The following is a 13,334-nucleotide window of genomic DNA, read 5'->3' as shown; positions in this document are numbered from 1 at the left end:
ACCCCTCCAAACCACACAATAAGCAAACTGACACCCACTATAAAAACATGGCACCACCACAAACACGGAGCCGAACAAAAGCAGCACAACTCACCAGTTCAGGTCTAAGGCTGGCAGCTGAGACCAGCCCATCCACTCAAAACACATCCCCACCCAATCAGAACACAGCCCCCATTCAAAACACACTCCCACCCAATCAGAACACAGCTAAGCCCCCACCCAATCAGAGCACACCTCCACCCCATCAGAACACAGCCAAGCCTCCACCCACAGAACACACACCCTCTGGCAGTTTAAAAAACAAACAAACAAACAGTCACTATCACACACTTCTCCCAGAAGAACGAAGCTGAAGTCACCAGCCTGAGGATGTGTGTGTGTGTGTGTGTGTGTGTGTGTGTGTGTGTGTGTGTTAAATATTTGTCAAGTCATTTGAATATGCCTTGCTAATTAACTCTTTCTTTCCTGTTTTGGCCTAACTCAAGGCTATCCACAGGATATAGTCACAACTTATGACAGCTCATTATTTGTGTAAATTCTTTATTAGCAATTTGAATAATTTGTAAACAGACAGAGAAAGAGTCAGAATTTTCTTCAGCTAATTTCACTAGCTCTGCAAGAAAATGAGAACAGAAACTCGTGCATACAATCTCATCCTCAATTTATATTTTTTTCTTAATCTTTTTTGAGATGCAATTGTTTTCTCTGTTACTTTTATGTATCATTTCTAAATTAGAACTCTTCCTGGGGCAGGATTATAGGGGAAGAAAATAAAACTTACTAGTTGATCAAATATGGTTTGCCGGAAACAAAGAATGCTGGAGGAAAAGAAATATTTCAAATCCCTCAAAGTACATTGATGATCAGTGTTTCAAGTATGAAGAAAGATAAACTTTAAAGGAAAACAAGCTTTTTTCCCTGTGCTTTTGCTATTTTCCCCTCAAAAATGGTTGCAAAATATTTCCTAAATTATTCTCGTTAAGGTAAATAAAATATTTGAGATCATGAGAAGGAAACTCATCTATGTTTGGAAATACAGCAAATCAAGAAATAAACTTCTTGGAACGTGGTCTGGGGGAATCTAAAGATTGTTGGAGAAAGAAGAGAAAAAAATTAAAATAATTTTGCTTGGTCTTAGTTAAGAGAGAGGGGTTCCTATTTCTGGTAATATTTAATTGTTTGTTGATTGTGGCTCAAGGATGCTGCTTTAATTTTTTTTGAGGGGAAATAGGGAAGATATGTTTAAATAGAAAGGGCGATACAAGTATTAAAGGAAAACTTTAAAGTTGGTTTAGTATATATAGTTGGTAATAGTTGTGAAAACCTTTAATGGAACTTTCTGATTACTGTGGAGAGGTTTGAGAGATTTATAGAAAATGGGGTAAAATCGACTTACAACAGATTGTTTAGTGGCCATTCAAAGTTATAACAGGATTTATGACTGTTTTTCACACTTCATTGCAGCGTCTCCAAGGTCACGTGATCAACGTTTAGATGCTTGGCACCTGACTCCTCTTTATGACAGTTGCAGTGTCCTAGGGTCATGTGATCATATTTTGTGACTTTCTGACTTCTTGTAAGATTCACTTAACAACCATGTTACTATCTTAACAACTACAGTGGTTCACATAACAACTGTTGCAAGAAAGGTCGTAAAGGAGGACAAAGCTCATTTAACAAATGTTTCACTTAGCAACATAAATTTGGGACCCAATTGTGGTCGTAAGTCGAGGATTATTGTATGGGATGAAGAGATGCTTGATTTTTATTTAAGAGATGTTGCTAAATTGTCAGTATTTGCTGATACTTGGTGATGAAAGGGAAAGGTTTCCATTTTTCTTCCTTTTCCGCACTCTAATAATTTTCTTCTCCTATATATTTATTTTATTTTATTTATTTATTTTATTTTTATTACATTTATATCCCGCCCTTCTCCAAAGACTCAGGGCGGCTTACAAGCTTAGCAGTAGCCTTCATTCTATGTATATGCCTGCTTGTTAGGGCTTTCACGCACACCCCCAAGCGGCATTATTACAAAGTCAGCTTATTGCCCCCAACAATCTGGGTCCTCATTTTACCTACCTCGGAAGGATGAAAGGCTGAGTCAACCTTGAGCCTGGTGGGACTCGAACCTGCACTAAGGCAGCTGGTGTTACTTAAGGAGCTGGTGTTACTTAAGGAGGCATCAGCCCACTGCTCCACCAAGGCTCTTCCATCCATATATTTTATACAGTTGGGTTAGTTTTATTTATATGGTGCAGTGTTTAACCCAATAAACTCAAATGCGAAAATGATGAATTTACATTATCTTCAGCATTATGGGCTTTGCTGAATCAGACCATTTTCTGTCTAGTTCAGCACTGGGTTTTTCAGAACAGGCAAATGGTGCCGATGACACGGATGAGACACATTCAGTTCCCAGATCTGTGTTTGGTGTCCCCAGAGTCCTGACAAAACATAGCTGTCAATGTCTTTTCATTTTGAGTAGTAGGAACTGTAATACAGACCTAATGTAATTTTTGTTAAAAAGAAAAGGAATTTTTCAACAGGAAGGGAGGGAGGGAGGGAGTGAAGATAAGGGGAAAGGAAAGGGGGAGAGGGAGGAAAGAAGGAAAGTCTATGTGCCTAACCTAGCGTCTTCCTTTTTTTCATCATTATGGTCCTCTCAGCTGTTAAAAGCTGGCACTTTCCTCACCTAAGGAAACCCGACAAGACTCTATCGGAATTTTAGTTAAAGTATATCTCCCAGTTCCATAGTGGTTCTTTGATTACGCTGCTTTAATTTCAGCAAGGGCTGGTGCCAATTTAACTTAAATTTAGCGGATAGCTTCACGCTAAGAATGTTTTTCATGGGCACGTTCCTGAGTGCAAGTTGAAGGCTATTCAAGCAGCATCTCCCAAATGAGCTTTACAGTAGAATAGAGACATGAGCATCAGCAGCAATTTTACATTAATTTGTCTTTCTGCAGTTTGCAATACCAGTCAAATATTCTTTTGGAATAGTTTCTCCTTTTGTTTCACAGAGGTGGCTTTTTTTCTGATGCAAGTTACTGGCTTGCTTTAGGGATTTTTTTTTAAGTGATTTAAAAAAAAGTACCCGAAACTGAATCGGTTGCATTCTTTTTTGTAAGGCAGAAAAAATACTACATAACCAGTAGAAAATATCACAGATTCAGCACTCCACACCTTCTTGTTTGAACGTCTTCTGTTAAAAGCCCATTATTGCCCACTGCTCATTTAGGCCCTCCTGAATGCATTTAGACCTCATGTTCTGGACCTTCGTAGATGTTGAGATTAAAAATTCTGAATTGTCCCAGAATTGTGGGCATTGCTGGGAGTAGACCCAACTCTTTTGAAGAACACCAGTTTGGATGAAAATTGCATTAAATCATGGGGCAAATTGTAAGGGAGATACATTTTTTAGAGAGAGTGCTTAAACAAGAATTCATTCATTCCCCACCATTCAGTCATGTCTGATTCTTGGCGACTTGATAGAAACAGAATCAGAATCGAGTTGGAAGTGACCTTGGAGATCTTCTAGTCCAACCTCCTGCTCAGGCAGGAAACCCTATACCAGGGGTAGGCAACCTTGGCTCTTTTATGACTCATGGACTTCAACTCCCAGAATTCCTGAGTCAGAATAGCTGACTCAGGAATTCTGGGAACTGAAGTCCATGAGTCATAAAAGAGCCGAGGTTGCCTACCCCTTCCCTATACCATTTCAGGCAAATGGCTGTCCAGTCTCTTCTTAAAAACTTGCCAGTGTTGGAGCATTCATAGCTTTTGGAGGCAAGTCGTTCCACTGGTTAATTGTTCTAACTGTCAGGAAGTTTCTCCTTAATTCCAGGTTGCTTCTCTCCTGGATAGTTTCCATCCACTGTTTCTTGTCTTGCTTTAGGGTGCTTTGGAAAATAGGTTGACTCCCTCCCTCCCTCCTCCTTGTGGCAGTCTCCCAATTACTGGAATACTGCAATCACGTCTCCTCCTTAGTCCTTCTTTTTTCTAGACTGGCTATTCCCAAATCCTGCAACCATTCTTGATATGTTTTAGTCTCCAGGCCTTTAACCATCATAGTTGCTCTTCTTTGCACTTTTCCCAAAGTCTCAACAGCTTTTGTTTAATGTGGTGGCCAAAACTAGATGCACAGTATTCCAGATGCGGCCTTACTAAGGCTTTATAAAGCGGTACGTGATTTTGATTCTATGCCTTTGTTTATACAACCAAGGATTGTATTAGCTTTTTTGGCTGCTGCCGCATACTGCTGGCTCATGTTTAAGTGATTGTTCACTAGGGCTCCTAGGCAAGTGTTCTCCGTGCTACCCTCTTAAGCACAGTTTCTTTCACTTATTGAACGTTCATCTTTGTACCACCTTTGACGCTATCAAGACAGTGAGTTCTTTGCTTGTCCCTTCTTCTTGATCCACTAACCATTCCTAGCATCATTGACATCTCCAGTGAATTTGCACACATGACATGGCCAAAGTAAATAAGATGTAGGCTTGTGATTTTGGCCTTTAGTGATGTGTTTGGTTTTATACAACTCAGCACCTCTCTGTTGGTTATTATGGCTGTCCATGGTATACGCAATAATTTTACGCCAGCATCACAGTTCAAAGGCGTCGATTCTTTTTCAGTCAGCCATTTGTAGTGTCCAACACCTATGCATTATTCTATGGAAGATTATTGCTCTAACTAGTCTTTTTTGTATTTATATCAATATCTCTGCTTTTCCAGATCTTATTCATGTTAACGGTTGCAGAGACGCGTAAGGTTATTGTGCCTTTGATTTCAGGAGTAGAGTTGCCATTGTGAACAATTTTTGATCCAAGGAAGATAAATTCTCAAACTAATTCAACAAGAAGAATTAATAAATGGAAATAATGAATCAATTTAAGGTGGAGAAGGACAATAATAATGAACGGCATGGCCAATTAAACCACAAACAACTTGCGGTGAATTCAAGGACAGCAGAATTTGAAGGACAGTTTTGGACTTCCTTTGTGTATTGCCACAGATTTCATGAGAAATGACACAATTTTTATTACTTTCATGCTTGCCCTAGTTTCTATAATATACTGATTGTAGAACGTTTACAAACTTTTAAACAAAAAAAAAATTAAAGAACATCTCACAATATGTACAAACCTAAATAGTTAACACATTTTAAGTTGCATGAATGTTCAATTCAAACATTCATGCATTTTTCTAAAAAAAAAAAGGAATAATGAAGAATGACAATTTACAGCTGTAAAAACAACAGCCAAATCTGAAATGTCACATATATAAAATTCTGCTAGATAATCCTGTTTCCTTTCTTTCTAAAGCTGTATACTTTGACATTTTTATCAATAAGGAAAAGAGATTGGAAACATTTGCTAATGTTTTCATTCTGCTCTCTGGGTGTTTTGTATGCAGGTTGGACTAAACATATGCAAAATATCTAGCCCTTATTATTCAGAATTATTGTAACAGTGTGCCTTTTCAAATGGCAACATCATACTATGCTTGAGTTGTTGTGACCATAAAGGACCATTAAGCCAGTAAACATGTCTGCGTTTAATAAAGGGACAGATGTGTTAAATGAATTTTATTGCTGCTTGGACACACAGTTCTGCGTGGAATTTAGCGTTTGCAAAAAAATAAAAAGAGGAACTTGATATGCAGAGAAGCTGGTACACTCTTAAATGAAAGGTTGGTACCTCATTGGTACCAAAAGTATCTTTGCAGATGGAGGGAGAATATTTTGGAATCTGGTTATGGTGATCACTCAGTTTCTTCTTCTTCTTCTTCTTCTTCTTCTTCTTCTTCTTCTTCTTCTTCTTCTTCTTCTTCTTCTTCTTCTTCTTCTTCTTTTTCTTCTTCTCCTCCTCCTCCTCCTCCTCCTCCTCCTCCTCCTCCTCCTCCTCCTCCTCCTCCTCCTCCTCCTCCTCCTCCTTTGGAACCTGCTTCTAAGGGAATGAGTGAAAAATGAGAAGTGATCGCTGTTGTGTCGCTTTGTTTTCGTAGGGATGAGGCAACATTAAAACAGGCCTAATTGTTTCATTGGTTTATTTTATTTGTGACTCAGGGAGCCTTCGTTCAGCTTCTGTTCATTTCAAGGCTCTAGAAGTATCAGTGTCACTTTGTTTTGTGTTGCCAAGGCACACCTCAACTATTGTCTCCGGTTATGGACTCTGCTCTTTAAGAAGAGTCCAGAGAAAGTAGAACAGGCTCAGAAAAGGTCAACAAGAAGGATTAGATAGTAGAAAATAATTCCTGTAAAAAGAGAGGGGAGGAATTGAGAATGTTTAGCATGGGGAAAAAGACTGATGGAGAACATAATCATATTTAAAAGGGCAGAGGAGAGCAATAAAGATGATTAGGGGGCTGAAAGCTAAAACATATGAGGAACCATTGCAGGTGTTGAGTATGTCTAGTCTAATGAAAAGAAAGACTAGGAGTGTCATGATAGCAGAGTTCCAATATTTGAGGGGCTGCCATAAAGAAGAGTGGTCAACCTATTCTCCAAAGTGCTTGAAGGTAGGACAAGAAGCAACAGATGGAAACTAATCAAAGAGAGAAGCAACCCAGAACTAAGGAGAAATTTCCTGACAGTTAGAACAATTAACCAGTGGAACAGCTTATCTCCAGAAGTTGTGGGTGCTCCAACACAGGAGATTTTTAAGAAGAAATCAGCCAGCCATTTGTCTGAAATGGTATAGGGTCTCCTGCTTGAGAGAGGTTGCACTAGAAGTCCTCAAAGGTTAATTCCAACTCTGTTATTGCCCTTCAACTACCTGAAAACCCATTCCCACCATCCCGGAACGCAGGATATGCAGTGACTGAAGGAAAATAGATTGATGTGGTTTATGGTTAGGGGAGGCAAAAACCATCCTAACAGTCGGAGAAGTTTGTAATGGAACCAGTGAGCCAGAGGAACGGGAGCGTTCCCCATTAATTTAAGGGGAAGCTAATGATCCGCCATCAAATGCTTTAATTTGGATTCCTGCACTGAGCCAGGAGATGAACTTGATGGCCTCACTGCTCTTTTCCAACTGCAGGAGTCTTCAATTCTGTAACCTGCTTCCAGAGATAGATAGATAGATAGATAGATAGATAGATAGATAGATAGATAGATAGATAGATAGATAGATAGATAGATAGACAGACAGACAGACAGACAGACAGACAGACAGACAGACAGACAGACAGACAGACAGAAAGAAAGATAGATAACCTTTATTGTCATTTTTTACTGTGGGCACAATGGCACACATTAAAGATGAAATTTAGTTGCTCTCAAAGTGTACACATACACAACACACATTTAAACATACTATATATAACATATGTACAGACCTACACCCTTACATATAAGTAAGAGACAAATACTAATCACTGTCCATCTTGAATACATAACGGAAGGAGGAAGCTTTAGAGTTCACAAGGCTCATAGTATATGGAACAAAACTGTGACTGAATCTGGATGTTCTGCTTCGGATACCACGAAGCCTCTTCTCAGAAGGTAACAAAGAAAACAGGTCGTGAAGAGGATGTGTGGTGTCCCAGACAATCTTTTTTTATTATTATTGAAAAGTTTTACAAAGTTTTAATGAAACCCCCCCTCCCCCCTTTCCCCCCCCCGGACTTCCCAAAGCAGACTACAGGGTATTACATATAGCAATCTTAAGCAAACATATGCTAAATATCTATTACAATGTTAACAAACCTTCCACCCTTTAACTCCCTTATAACAAAACTAAAATAATTATAATAACACTTCTATAATTATTAAAAATTATTCATATGCTATTTGAAACTTTCTGGTCCCATATTTGTTTTGAATATAATCAATCCATCTTTTCCATTCCAAAATATATTTTTCTTGTGACTGGTCTTTCAAATATGCTGAAACTTTTGCCATTTCAGCTACTCCCATTACTTTAAGTATCCATTGTTCTACTGTAGGTAAATCTTCTTTCTTCCAATATTGCGCCACCAACAATCTGGCTGCCGTTATTAAATGTAACATTAATTTAGTTTCTATAACAGTGTCCCAGATAATCTTGTGGACCCTGCTCCAGCAACGCTTATATGCTATGTCCTGGAGGGAATCTTTTTAGCCAACCTCACCACTCTCTGTACCGCCTTCCTGTCTGGAGCAGTGATGCTTCCAAACCAGACTGTGATGGTGTATGACAGGATGCTCTCGATTGTCCCTCTGTAGAAAGTGGTAAGGACAGGGGAAGGAAGATGTGCTTTTCTCAGGCGACATAGAAAATGCAAGCGCTGCTGTGCCCACTTCACCAGTGTCTTGCTGTTGAGTGACTAAGCCAGCCTACTTGTTAACTGCACACCCAGGAATTTGATGCTTGTAACCATCTCCACAGGTGAATCATTAATGCACAGAGGAGTGTGGCTGTGCCTGCCTTTTCTGAAATTGACAATGATCTCTTTGGTTTTTCCAGTGTTTAAAACTAGGCTGTAGCCGGTAGCTTAACACTATATTGGTACAGCGATTGTATTTGAAAGTGGTATATAGATGCTGGTTGAGATTTCTTAGAGTTTTAATACATCGGATGAGGAATAGGTTGGAGAAAAATAATCTTGTGGCTAATGCTTTTCAACTTTCCTCAAACTGTTGTCTTCTAGTTTTGTTGCCCAATGGTTCAACCATTAATCATGTTGATATTATAACAATGAGAGTTATAACCCAAAACTTCTAGAAGGCATAAATGAAATACTGCATTTCCTTGTGTTGAATTAACCTAGGACATTCAGCCACGACATGTAAAGTGTCCTTTTGTGATCAGATTTGGAACATCTATCAGGTCAACCCTATTAGCGTATTCTGAATTCTTTACTTTTCTCCCCTCTGTTTAATCTACAAGCAAGTTAACCTGGAATAAGAAGAAATGACTATAAAAGGATGAAGGTGGCTGAAGTGCAAATGTTCAGGTTTAATTATGTTCCCATCATTTTCTATCTATTCTTTTTCATTTCCCCATCTTTTTACTTTCATAATAGCCCTGCTATCCCATTCTTATGTTCTGACATATTTAATATTTCAGTTGTAGCAGGGGAGTTCAGGCATGGTAATTCCCTTTGTTGCAACCCATATATTGTAATAAAATCAAAAGACCAGCTAAATTAATCCCCATGCCACTCTGAGAACATAGACTGACTGGTGCGTTATTCCTAAAAGCTTCTTTTCATGTTCTCCACTGTTACAACAATTGTCAGCTCCAGAAACAGCTCAGAACTTCTATTTTCCATTTGATGAGCAAGGTCCCAGTGGATTTAGTTATTGAAATGAGAGAGAAGTCAGAATTCTTTTCTGCTCTAATTAATTAAAATATACCCTGTGCCATTCATTTTTCCCATTCTTCCAAGCGGTAATTGTTCATTGAGTGCGAGTTCAACATTTCTCATGTTTATTAGCTGGTACAAATGGAGCACCAAAGGGAAGACCATTCACCAAGGATTTTTTTCTCTCTCCTGATTTTCAACCCTTTAAAAATAAATAAATAAATAAAAGTGTGGGGGTTTTTTTCATTTCTTTAATTTAGTCTTGTATTACTACTTAGTGAAAACTCACTTTCATTGAATATCTTTCCTGATACTTTATGGCTGTTATAATAATAAACTGAAAAATCAGGTGGGATTTCTCAAGGGATTGTAATTTTCCATCTTCAGTACGATTAAGGGATTCATTACGCCAAGATTTGTGCTTAACCCAACTTCTTAACCCTGGTTGGAAGCTATTTCAGAAAGTTGGTTATAATTCTTGTTGAACTTAATTGTGGCTAATATTGCAAAGTGCTTTCTGTTTCCAAGAGCAAAAGTGAGTGAAACAAGGATGGGTCACTTCACAAGCTAGAGTACACACTCTGAAGTTAAACCTGGAAACTTTAGAACAGACATGTCAAACTCGCGATGTCACGTGACGTCGCACAACGTAGCAGAGCTTTTTCCCCATTGCCGGCAATGGCGTGGGCGCAGTTTCCCGGTGACATGTTCGGCCCATAGCCTGGCAGTTTGACACCCCTGCTTTAGAACCTTCCTACCATTTATATATTTAATAAATTAGTGATAGTAGCAGTAGTAGCAGTAGCTACTTGATATTATGGAAAGTGCCAGTTACAAAATACTTGGCTGAAGAATAATTGTATGAACTGGGGCTAAGGTTTAATTAAACTTACATTTTAAAAAAATGAAGCAAAATAGGTTTGTTCTGAATCTCTCATCCACTCCTTTCTTTCACCTTCCTCATCCTTTCTAGAATGCAAATCTTGGCACCCAAGTCAAAAATCAGGTTTCACTTCCAATTCATAAAACATTAACACTAGTTTATGTGTTTAGCTGGGTTCATTGTGGTTTGTGCGCTGTAATTGCTTGGCTAATGCAGTCTGCTTAAGCCAAAAACAGACTTCCAAGGTTGTGTGAATTCTGTTGGTGGATATTCCTGCGCCTAACCATACTAGTTTAACCAATATTAAAGTGGCTGGACAAACCACTCCAGACAGCTGGTAACCTTAACACGTTTATTAGAACAGAGCCAAAAGGTAACAGGAACACTTGGCTATTTATAGTCTGGTGCCGGTCGATCGGTCCAATCACAAGCCGGTCTTCTTCCCGCTTCTCTTCTCCTCCAATCAGCTTTGCGGTTCGTTTGACAGTTCGGTTCCTCGTGCTGCGGCTTGTGTTGCTTTGACAGCCGAGAGCTGTCAACTCGTGCGCATGCGCGAGTCGGGAGTTTTGACAGCTGTCAAAACTCCCTCGTGTTCCGCTGTCATCGTTTTACCTCATGTTCAGCTGTCAAATGCTTAACCTTTATGAACCAATGATGTTAACACATAAATTTCCCCACATAACTGAACTATATACATATAATACAAATATTAAGTGATGAGAAGAGAGAAGGAAAATTATTTAGCCAGGCTGATTTACAGCCAGAGTTCTCTGTTCCATATACATACATCTTCAACGTTTACTTTCTTGCTTCCTGAATTTCCCTGGCAGATACCATATTTGAAGAATTTGCAGGATGTGCTAAGCATCATAGTAGATATCTGCAGAATATTTTCTGCCTCCCTGAAGAGAAGAAGGAACAGGGCATAAAAGCTATGGGCTTTATGAGCCCTGAGGTGGTAGTGCTGAAAAGAAAGGTGGGTGCCACAATTTCCTTGCAACATGCCAGGTTGTATGGCTTCATTGACAAGAATACCATTAAGGACGTTCCTTTGATTGGAATTAAAACCCACTTTTGTATTAGCTACAGCATGATCAACTCTCTGAGTAGGAAGTTTTCCCCCCCCAAAATTGTTTATAGAAAGTTTGTGAATGGTTCAATGGACCAGCATGTGGAAATGGTTTCAATACTTCATTCCTTCTCTCCACCAAGCCACAGCTTGCTGTGTTTGGGGGCTGTCCTGCTTTTTGTCCTGAATAGAACCTTGTCTTCTGCCCCAAAAACCCTGTTGAGGTGGCGTCACTGGAAAAATATCCCTGTGCTCAGAAAGTGTTCAGATGCACACTTTATTCTTTATTTATACTTTATTTCATTTCAATTCATCAGTGTGCATATTTCAGTAAAACTAGGCAGCTACTGTAGAACTGGATCACAGAAATTCAGATCCCCTCTAGATGGCAGCAAAGAGATACCATAATCGCTAACCCTTTGCTGCCATCTAGTGAAGGGCTTTTCAACTTTTTCACCCATTCTACCACTTTTAGGATATGGCAACATCCGAGTACCACCAGTTGCCTAGCAAGGTGTCAAAAACTTGACCCAAAAAAAAAAGTGATGAAGTACAGGTAGTCCTCGACTTAACAACAGTTCGCTTAGTAACTGTTTGAAGTTAAAACAGCACTGAAAAAGGTGCCCCCCAATCCACAGCCGAGCAAGATACCTGTCTGCCGGCTCGGCAGCGCTCTTCCTCCTGTCCGAGGTTTTCATTGTTGTGAGCATTTCTGTTGAGGATTGGCAGCAGGGGTGGGGGGTGTTTAGTTTTTATTCCCCCCCCCCCGTCTGCTGGATGGTTGCAGCAGGTTTTGGTCACTTCACATGACCCTGGGACACTGTGATCATCATAAATATGAATCAGTTGCCAAGCATCTGAATGTAAATCACAAGACCCTGAAGATGCTGCAACATTCCAGCTGATTGGTGCTTCTTCTGGGCTCAGCAGAAGTGCCAGGATAAGCGCCAAGCTCCAGCTGGAGCCTGGTGCTCATCCTGGTGCTTCCGCCCAGCCCTGCAGCTCCAGCCGTCTCTCGCTCAGGCTTGTGCAGTGCTGCCACTAGTTCAGCTCATTCCCCTTCCCTGCTACCACTTTTCTAGGGTGGCTGCGTACCACCTGCTAGGTGCCAATGTACCACAGGTGGTACCCATACCACTGGTTGAAAAGCCCTGATCTAGTGGTTATGCTTCTTGCAACACAGATCTGAGAGCCCTGGTAAAATTACACATACAAAAAAGACAGTAAGCTAATGTTGGCAACTTCAAGCAGGTTCTATGCAAACAGCCTTGTGTATTCCCCATTGCATTCTGCTTACTGTCCTATAATCCCTTCCTCTCCATTCTCTGTGCTCTTCAGGTGGAGAGGGGGTTAGAGAAAAAGCCTAGCAAATTCTGTAGGCAGTCTCTCCTGAGTCTGACACATTCCTCCCACCTCGCAGAGTGAACAGATTGGAGTGGAATGGATTACAAGATATAAGCAGACACGCTATAGGGAATCTGGGTTTCTTTGCATAGTGTGCTTGCAGTTCCTGGGCCACTACATTGTTTTCTAAGTATATTTCCCATTATGTGCTTGCTTACTCTCTTGCACTCTGTTCCTCTCCAATCTCTCCACTCTGTAAGAGGGGAAAATGTCAGGCACAGTAGAATAAGTACTGGATGTAATGGTGATCATGTGCCTACAAGATGCTACAAAGGTCGTAAACGCATTGGTCATAAATATTTTTTTTAGCACCATTGTAACTGAACAGTCACTGAATGAGGCATTCAGTAAGCAAGGACTAGCTGTACTTACATTGTAGGTTTGTACAAATTACTGCCATAATACAATTAGTTTTTAGGGTTAGCAAAGTCATTTAACCGCTGTATAGGTTTATTTCTTCCTCCTACTTTTTTCTTTATTCTTGTCATTCCTCAAATCTTACAAGTAGAAATGCCCCAGATACATAGAATTCACATTTGTGAAGGTATTTTTTTCCTTCCACTCTGCCAACAGTAAAAGAAAACCAATTTCTACAAAATTATCTTCTAATATTTAGAAATGCCACTGTGTCTCTCACAATTGCCAGCATGCAATCGGATTTTTATTTTATTGACATTCTTGCAGAATATA

At 39.7% G+C, this 13,334-nt stretch overlaps 1 protein-coding gene across 1 annotated transcript in view; it reads left to right on the top strand.

The window, feature by feature from the left end:
- Positions 1–13,334, top strand: part of EXT1 (exostosin glycosyltransferase 1) — a 310,771-nt gene that overhangs the window by 173,975 nt on the left and 123,462 nt on the right. The gene's annotated exons all lie outside the window — the stretch shown is intronic.

This window comes from Vipera ursinii (assembly GCF_947247035.1).
Source record: "Vipera ursinii genome assembly, chromosome: 3".
In the NCBI taxonomy this organism is placed as follows: Eukaryota; Metazoa; Chordata; class Lepidosauria; order Squamata; family Viperidae; genus Vipera; species Vipera ursinii.
This window is presented reverse-complemented; position numbering and strand designations above follow the sequence as displayed.